This window comes from Lissotriton helveticus, chromosome 7 (assembly GCF_964261635.1).
Source record: "Lissotriton helveticus chromosome 7, aLisHel1.1, whole genome shotgun sequence".
NCBI classification, from domain to species: Eukaryota; Metazoa; Chordata; class Amphibia; order Caudata; family Salamandridae; genus Lissotriton; species Lissotriton helveticus.
The window spans coordinates 732,952,913-732,962,126 of NC_136068.1; the positions used below are offsets into that span (position 1 = coordinate 732,952,913).

At 44.8% G+C, this 9,214-nt stretch overlaps 1 pseudogene; it reads right to left on the reverse strand.

Annotated features, from left to right (window-relative positions):
- Positions 1-903: 903 nt before the first annotated feature.
- LOC144769255 (adenylate cyclase type 9 pseudogene) lies at positions 904-2,645 on the reverse strand (annotated as a pseudogene).
- Between the last annotated feature and the right edge of the window lie 6,569 nt (positions 2,646-9,214).

Consider the following 9,214-nt stretch of genomic DNA (forward strand, 5'->3'; position numbering starts at 1 on the left):
CAAGTTTGACAGTGTCTTCCCTCCGAAAAGTTAGTATCTCCTACACCCTTGGCTGTAGGTACCGGTAATATATGGAAGATACCTCCTGTTGGTGCTGAGGCTTAATACTGTGTACACTGTGAGGGGCATCATAAGCATTTGGTTAGGGAACCAAAGATGGCCAACGTGCAACAATGAGATGTCCTATATTGACGCAGGAGTTCAAGTGGAAATGCTAGTGTAATGCCACTACTAGTTAATATGTAAGAGCTTAAATTAACCTAACCAATGAGAAAAGGCGGTGCTACATGTATACAACATTGTAACACAATTGGGAAGGAGTCTCTCTCTAAGTGCCACAGTGGGGAGCACAGTCTCTAAGGCTGGCTTAGGCCATTTTCACCCACTAATCACAATAAAGTAGCACTGCTTTCGAGGTATAAGTTTCACATCTGGAAAGACCACAAAATCATTTCGATGATCAATATGAATTTGGGCTAAGAGCTCTAGATAGAATGGTAAGTGGTTGAGTTTGGGGAATATGTCAGATCTGAAGCCATCTCTTAACATGGTGGTCTCCAGGCTCCTCATCATGCCAGACATCTCTGAAGACTTAGGAGACACTGTCATAATCAAGCTGACACCTTGAAACTCATTACATGAAATTGCATATTGAGTGTCTGATGTACTAAGCTCTAAGAAATCCCACAGAAAAGTCAAAGCCTGTGTCTTAAAAAGTGAACTGCAAATGTTCCAACGGCACCACCCCAGTTCCTTACCACTGAAACTACGGCTATTTGATGAACTAGCACATTTGACCGAGATCCAATGGAAACTGTGTAGGAAGTCTTCAATCATCAAAATGTATAAAACATAATGCCACAAGATTTTATTAGCTTGGTGACAATCCTCAATTTACAGTGCTCACCTTCTTAGAAGCCGAAGATTACTAGTGTCAAAAAAATAAGTACAGTCAATAAGAAATATACATTTCCTACCTTTCAGCTTTTCTGCAACTACCATCTCACCAATTCGCTCGACCACCAAACTATCCTCCATTATGTAGCGATCATCCAAATATTTTGCGGTGGCTTCCGAAATATGGACCTTGCCAGCTACTCCAAGCAGATCCATGAGGTTGGCTAAATTCACATCCTTCGACTACACATCAAATTTGAACCTCCTCATTCCCAAAATACCACAGAGCACGGTGCCAGTGTGAACACCCACTCGCATGTTTACCATCTCCTTATTCTCATGGCAGAATTGCTCAATGGCTTCAATCATTCCAAGGCCCATTTCAATGCAGCAGTAGGCATGGTCCTCTCTGGGTACTGGGCACCCAGCAACGCAATAGTAGCAGTCCCCCAGTGTGCTGATTTTCTCACACTTGGTATCCTCACACAAATGATCAAAGCACCCAAACTAGTCATTTAGCAGCCCCACTAGGGCATGAGCAGACTTATTGGCACTCATCTTTGTAAAGCCAACAATGTCTGCAAAACAAATGCTAACTTGCTCAATCCGTTGCATTTTAAAGGGGCGGAAAATGATGGGTGTTTTCTGTATCGAAGATTTTTTCTTCCGTTTTTTTAGGCTGGAAGTGGAGTGGCGTTTCACAGAGTGTTCGCTCTCACCATCACCCTGCTTCATGAGGTCATCTGCAATGATCCGGACATGACTGAGTGGATCATCCGCTCTTTGAGTGCCTTCTCCTCATCCAGATCTTTCACATACATGATCGACTGCCCCACTTTCAGGAAGGTGCTCCTGGAGCGCACCTCAGACATGATGAACAAATGTATTCCGATGGCGTGGATGCAGATATGCAGCAAAGCCTTGCTCAGTAACTCCGAGTGAACGACCCTGGTGGCCATTGGCATAAAGCTGTCCTCATCTCGAAACTGATAGCCAAACGTTTCAAAAACCACAGAGTAGACTATGCCCAGAAAAGACTTAAATATAAGGGCAAGTGCATCACAGAGTAAAGAAGAAGCAGCACTTCCACACACACAGAAAAACTCCCAACTTGGGAAAGGCAGATGGCATTGGATACGGTAGTGTAGTTATAGAGATCACCAATCATGGAGCGACGTGTTAAAACTTGGAACTGGGTGGCCAATGTCACCATGAAAACCATGACCGTGATAAACAGCGGCACCCATGTATAGTGGCGGGCATACATTTTGGTGAAGGTGAAAGCAAAATTGGCAACGCATATAAGAAGGAAGCACAGTGCTGGCACCAAGTGAGCTACTGAATTTGGCCTCAAGTGCACCATGAAGTAAATACTCCAACCAGACAGCCGAGGGTGATGTAAAAGACAGCGTAACGGAACCGCCTCTGGGTCTGCAAGAAACACCTCTCCATGCAAGCCTCCTCCAAGTTGTTGGAGTCAAACTTGATATTCCACCAATGGAGCTGGCTCTTTCGAAGAGCTGAGTCAATTTCTTCTTCTTGCGCAGTCCAGAGGTGCCCCCTTGCTTCACTCCGGCCTCCCCAGAGCTGCAACTCGAAGAGATGCTGTACTTGCAGTGCTTAGGGATGGAGGAAGGAGGGGGCCTGCTGTTGATCTTTACTGTTACACTGTGGCTGTCCCCTGATGCATCACAACTGACCTCGGTGTTGTGCTGCAGGAGCTGCTGGTTTGCTGGGGACGAGGCCATGTTGTCATCGAGTAAGGCCTCTGGAGTTTGGTTCCTGACCTTCCTTCCGGCTACCTCACTGTGGTTCCGCCCACCCCCCACTTCCAGCCTGCTTCCTTGCGATTTCAGTTGCTTCCATGGACCACTGCGTGTCTGGAAAGGCTGTCCTTGAAGGTTTCATCCTGCCCTTGCAAGAAAAGGAGAAAAAAAAGCATGAGACTTGGATACGGGATGCAGCATTTTCTGCAGCAAAACAAGAATTGGGTTGCTTAAAGCTTGTGTCAAATGCCTGCCTTCTGCCCGCCCCCATTCCTCCAGCACTGGGAATATTCCTGAACTGAAGAGAAGCTGGCTCTGAATAATGATCGCTCCAACTTCCTCTCCACTGCAGAGCGTGCCACCATATCTCATATTGTAGGGGTGCAGACGAGTAGTGAAGGGGTAGGGGTCGGACCAATGCAATTCTACATCTCCCCCTTCTCATCTGCACATATGAAGCGGTTAAGGGGGCAGGGGCTGGATCCAAATCAGAAACTGGCAACGTAGAGAGACAAGCACCCAGGGGCACACCGATCCCACATTATTCCCTTCATCATGTACGCAGGAGAAAGCGCACTCGGGAGGTTCTGATCACCCACAACAGTAAGGGCAGTAAAGTGCTATGTTAATGCAATTACAAGGGAATACATTGTGAGAGAAGTGAAAGTGAGGGTGCCAGACAACAGTGCTTTTTATGATACATTAAATATTCCCTTGTCGGTAATGGCTGTAATAACAGGACGCACAAAAAACGCTCACACAAAAGGGGGTGCACGGAAAAAGGCAATATAACAACTGATCACACTGGGCCCAAAGGGCAACATACGGGGGTGGTGAATGGTTGACGACGTAACGTTAGAAGGGGCAGTGAAGTAAGGGCAGGACAGATGGGCATTAGGCGAGAGGTAAAAGGGAGCCGGAGGAAGAGAGACTGGAGCAGGTATCCCGAGGAGGCAGAACATGACAGAATAACAAGCGACCGACACAAACTATAATTGGGGCAGTAGAGACAGGACGCCACAGGAGGAGAAGGGGTGGACGGGAGAGACCGAAGTGGGCGCATAGACATATCCCAATCCTTGCAAGAGGTTCCCGAACGCGACCCTTATCTCCCTCCTCCCGGCAGAAGATCTTTCAAAGCCGACGGCCTCTGCTCCGCTCCCGACTGTCACCAACTTCAATGCGCGAAGGCACAGGAGATAATGGGGACGCTGGTTTCATACTGATTGACAGGGCGAGAGGTGGTACCAGAAGGGTCGCTGCGGCTCTGCTTCCCAGTAAATCCTGCCATTGGCTAGAAAAAAAACACAAGCGCGTGCCTTGTGCGGCAGCAGGGGGAGGGGAGAGAGGAGGGGGCCTGCGCAATTCCCTTGCGGGAGCGAGCAGCAAGACGCAATAATTGCTAACATATGGTGCCGCTGCTCGCTTCTGCAAGGGAATCGCCAGACGTGCACGCGTTGCCATTGGAAGCAATGCAACGCGTGCACGTTTTTGCCCGCAAAGCTGTGCTGATCACTAAAGGTCTTTTTCCTATGCAGCACATGCGCACTGCGTAGACGAGACCTAAAAAAGGTCTGGGGGAAAGCAAAAAGTTTAAGGAACTTTAGCCAAAAAGGGCCAAGTCCAACACAAATCCCTCCCAGCCAAAAGCCAGGGTAGACCAATCAACTACCTTAATGGACTTCCCTGCTTGGGGTGATAAAACATGGACTCAGGCCCACTACCGCAGGGACACCCTCCGGTTCTATGCCTTCTTGACCCCAGGGGATTCTCTTGGTCACTACTCCCTGGGCCAACTATGCCACTCCATGGGTACTTCCAGAAAGTTGGGGCCTCTATATGGGTGCTGGTCCCTTGCCAACCCCCTCCTAGAGTGGTACCCCTGGAAGACCCATCAGTAAGGACACAGATCCTAGTTATCCTGTTCTCCAGGTTAGATGTGGGTAAACTCTGATCACTCCTAGGGGACCCAGCCCTACTGGCTGGACACGATCCCACAGGCTTTCCCACGGGGGGGACCTATCTCCCTTAACCTTCCATTTAGATTTCTGTGCCTGCCATTTAGGAATGGCACCCACAAACTTCAGGACCGCGGGAACTCTAGTGACAGACGCCCCACACCCTCCTGATGCTAGGTGTTCTTCCTCGCAGAGCTGGCAAGTAGGCACCAGGCCTCCCACCTTGTGCTCCTCTAAGGAACCCTCCAGTCTCTGGAGTGGGGTGGTGAATCCCTTGGGACGCTGCTCACACTCCCTCCCTCTTCTTTGAGACAGGGCGCTAGCCCGCATGCCCCCCACTACTCTGGGACCTAACGGTTCTACTTCGCCTCTCTTCCCTCTCTAAGGCTTTTTCAGGCCCTTGGACCCATGACCAGGGGTCCAGCTCTTGTGCCAGCTCCCGCGGAATCAAAGAGCTTGCACCCTAACACGGGTTGGCACACTCCTGGAAAACAATTACTGAGCCTAGGCTCCCTAGGGGTACAACTGAGCAACCCCTTCAAATCATTTGCCATGCTCACCAACACCCAGTCATCCATTACCCGCTTGTGCTCATCCACACTGGGCAATGGCTGTACACTGCCACCATTCAAACTGGACTCTGTCTATTTAACCTTCATTTCCAAGTCCCTCATGCTTAACTCATGAGCTACGAGAATCTTTTTCTCTTGCAAGGTGAGAGCGTTCCTGCTCTCCCCTGCTCGCTTTTCACTTTCAATGAGCAACTTCTTCTCTTCTGCTTGAGTTTTAGGTTTTAAAACCTCTGACTAATGCTCTCTGACCCTTTGGTTTTTCTCCAGCTCCTCTGCTGAAAAACTCCTCCCTGAATGGCTTCTACCAGCCCTTGAGGCTGGTCCCTCCACTGGCAAATCCTTTGGACCAAATCCAATCCATGGGTCATCCTCATCCACCTCAACATCACCCCCCTCCTGAGCCCCTTTGGCTTCCCACCAGGCCCTCAATGTCAGGAACTGATCGTACTGCGCCTACCTCATTGTGGTCTGAAGACTACATATCCCATGGTGCTTAGCGTAGGAGGGGCTATATCCATGGGGGACGCACACCGGCCGGTGTGCATAATTCTGTTTCGTTTCCCTCTTTCTTGGCGGAGAGAGAGTACTGTATTCCTTTGTTTGGACCGAAGTGGCCTGATGGTAGGTAGTGCCTGGGAGCTGGTGCACTGAAAGTTGGAACATGGAAGTGTTCAGCTGGAGTTAGGTGGGTGGAGGAAGTGGCTCGTGAACCGCAGGCTGTACCCTGCAATCGGACACAGTGAGTGCTTTTGGCTTCTCACACTTAGGAGTCCCCGTGAGCAAGCCCTTCTGTGTTTGTATACTTTGGGAGTTCGGAGGAACCAGAGCTTCTTGACTTGTTACAGAGCAAATTTTGTAGCGCGCCCTGCATTGCAAAATGCGAGGCAGTGCGCGCTACAAAATTCGTTTTATTAATTAAATTGTTTACTTACCTCCAATTATCCATACTCCAGTTTTTAGCACCCCCCACCGTGCCCCTCCCCCGCCCCGCCTTCCTGCCCCACCATAACTTCCAACACGGGCCGTGTCTGGTGATAAACGCCCTCTTTTCCCCACTCTTTTAAGGTGCAATATAAAATATCCAACGGGATGGCCGGTGCCACACCCAGTGCAGAACTATCTGACATCCATGTTTCTGTCAGGAAGAATATGTTGTTCTTATCCTCACTCAATATGTCATGGATGTGGAGGCATTTTTGTGTGGTGGGTGAATATTTCATAGTAAGGCACGTGTCAACAACCCATTGCTGGAGCCTTGGGAGCTTCCAGAAAGTGGATGTAGGACCTTAGAGGGCATGTCCAGTCTTGGAATGGCAGCGCAACACTGCTTGCAGGTAAATGGTAGGGCCCAGCCCAGGGAGTTTGACCTACCTGGACAGTGAGGGAGTGGAGGACGGCGGCCAAGTAGGTGATACGCCGCTCAAATGTGGGTTACCAGGCAACATAGCTTGCGTTGAGTGCAGGCTGAGCACAGACGGGCACTGATGGGCTTGCCTTAGGCACACCTTTGGCGCACCTGCGGCTTGTCCGTGCACTGGGCCGCTTTATACAAAGTGCAGGCATCCAACAGTATCCCAGAATTAGACTGCTAACCAGCAAAATGGCAGACGGAGCGAGCATGAGCTTAAGCACACCACCTTCTCCCTCCTCAATGAAAAGTGCAACTCTTAAATATGCCCAAAAGCAAAAATTGCTTTTCTTGCAGCCCCCCAGGGATCACTGGCATAATATCGAAAACAAAAGTCTTGTGATACAGAAATGTTTTGTAAAAAATGTTGATTACAAAGATATACTTTTTCTATCAATATAATGGTAAGTACAAACATATTGGAAAAAATATCGTTTTAAACTCATATCGGGGAAATATATATAATAATATCATTTTTTAATATATATAGTACAAAACAGTAAACATTAAATATTTTAACATATAATATTGATATAATGTAAATTAAATATGTTTAAGTAATATTTAAACAGAAATATAAATGCAAACTTGTTTAGACAGAAACACATATATATGAATGTGTGTATGTATTTATATACACATATATAATATAAAACTATTAAAAAAATATTAATTATAATCTATATTTTATTTTTCTAAGGTTTTTTTAAACATACCAATATAACAACTATAGATATATATATTTTTACATACACACATAAAATGATTCATAAATGGAACACATAGACTGCAAAAAAATATATATATTTCTAATTTAGTTATCAATACAACAGTAAACAATATATAAAGATAAATTTTACTAAAAATATATTACAAATTACATAAATTATATATATATATATATATATATATATATATATATATATATATATATATATATATATATATATATATATATATATATATATATATTCACTGAAAAAACCATAGGTTTCACACCAGTTATAGTTAGGTGGAAATTTTACTCGCATAAAACCATTGAAATTCCCACGTTATAGTTAGTTCGACTCACTATAACTTGCGCGTGCAATGCACTGCTGATGACGTCACATATTACATCACTCATGACATGGTCAGTGACATCACTCATGACATCACTGATGACATCTCAAATGACATCACTGATGACAACATCCTTGTGACAAAGTGGCAGACCTCCTATCAGCATAAAATAACCTTTGACACACACATTCAAAAATAGAAACTAACATTTTCTTAAAAAAGGAGAAACCAATACCAATTACAACAATTTATTAGGTAATTCCAACATCTACATACACATCCACTCATTCACCAACAGTTCTATATAGTCACTCATGCATGTACTTACTCATCATATGTACTCATACACCTATACATCCTGTTACACACTAATACTCATCCATATAGTTACTCACACACAAATTCACACATGCAAATAAACTATCAAAAAACCATTTACTTGATTATACTGCTATATACACACCACTACACATACTTCTACAGAAACGGAAACATATTTACTCTCTTAAACAATCAATTATAAAAACACATACTCACTAACCCACCCATACACACAATCATCCACCCATACAGTCTTGCACACATGCTGTCTTCAAAATACATACAAATAGTGAGTCACTCATTCATGCATCTGTGCTCTAAGTAATATCCCCCACCGAACCATACAGACACTGATGCTGATACTCAAAAAAACAACTAATAACCCATATACACACTCATGTAGCTACTCACCAACCCATGCAGCCACTTATACACAAAGTGAGACACAGATACAGATATTTAAATATTTAAACATTACTCGCTAATATATGTATTCACTAAGATACATTTAATAAGTCAGTTAACCAATCAATTTTACACAAAAAAAATCCATTTAGACATTTATTTACCCATTTATTCTTCCATCAACCTTTAGATATACATATATAAAAAATATTTCTTTTTCAGAAAGATACACATTCACTGGATGATGTCATCAGTGATGTCCTTTGAGATGTCATCAGTGATGTCATGAGTGATGTCACTGACCATGTCATGAGTGATGTAATATGTGACACCATCAGCAGTGCATTGCACGCGCAAGTTATAGTGAGTCCAACTAACTATAACGTGGGAATTTCAATGGTTTTATGCGAGTAAAATTTCCACCTAACTATAACTGGTGTGAAACCTATGGTTTTTTCAGTGAATTTAATAGGTTTTTGAAATGCTAATTCCTAACTATAACTGGTGTGAAACCTATGGTTTTTTCAGTGAATATATATATATATATATATATATATATATATATATATATATATATATATCTCAGCTCCAAAACACCAGCCGGTAGCACACACGAGCGGGTGCACAACGAACGGGGGTGTGCCCGTTAATAATGTCCAAGCTCCAAACATCCAAGGGTTTTAACCCATAAAGAAAGTAGCACTCTCAGGGGTAGTTCCACTCAAGATTTTATTTCGGGAACAGTACAGCAACGACGCGTTTCGCCATAGGGCTTCTTCAAATTGTGCAAGGAGCCGCGGCGCCTGTCTGCTTATAAAAACGTCA